This window comes from Aplysia californica, unplaced genomic scaffold, assembly GCF_000002075.1.
Source record: "Aplysia californica isolate F4 #8 unplaced genomic scaffold, AplCal3.0 scaffold00948, whole genome shotgun sequence".
Lineage (NCBI taxonomy): Eukaryota > Metazoa > Mollusca > Gastropoda > Aplysiida > Aplysiidae > Aplysia > Aplysia californica.
Window position 1 is genome coordinate 169,919 of NW_004798218.1, and position 937 is coordinate 170,855.

A 937-nucleotide genomic window follows, 5' to 3' on the forward strand; every position below is an offset into this window, starting at 1 on the left:
AAAAATATTAAAAAATTAAAAATATTAAAAAATTATATGTTCTTTGTGCACTTTGAATTTAATACCTAGAATTGTACCATTTTTGTGAGCTCTTCAGTTTCATACCTTAATGCCAATTTTTAATTTTAATTTTAATTTCTATTTTTTCACAATTTTGAAACTATATGTGAATTGTGAATATTCCTCGATGTCATTAAAAGAATACAGGTCGTGAAAGTTAATAAGAATTTATTTTTAAAAAATTTAAATGTACTTTGTCAATTTTGAGTTTAATACCTGGCATTGTATATCATTCTTGTGAATTCTTCAGTTTCATGCATACGATAGTTTTAATTTTAAATCTAATTTTCTTTTTTTTTACACCTTTAAAAATATATGTGAATGTTCGATGATGTGAGTAAAAGAATTAAGATGGAGGGAATTTTTTTAAAGATTATTTAAAGAATATAAAATGAAATAAATGTACTTTGTGAACTTAAAGTTTGATACGTGGTATTGTATACTTCTTGTGAGCTTTTCAGTTTCATACATTAATTTTAATTTTAATTTTCATGTTTTAACACTTTTGAAAATATATGTGAAAGTTCCTTGGTGAGAGTGAAAGAATAAAGATAAAAGAACATAAAAAAGAATATTTCAAAAATATAAAATAAATTAAATGTACTTTGTTAACTTTGAGTTTGATACCTGGCAATGTATAATTTTTGTGAGCCTTCAGTTTCATACGTTAATTGTAATTTTAATTTTAATTTTCATTGTTATATTTTCACACTTTAGAAAATGAATGTGAATGTTCCTTGAAGCCGGTAAAAAAGTAAAGGTGAAAGTGAATATGGAAAAAAAAATTATTTTAAAAATATAAAATAAAAATAATGTGCTTTGTGAACTTTGAATTTGATATTCGTATTTTTACACTTTTGAAAATAATTGTATAAAG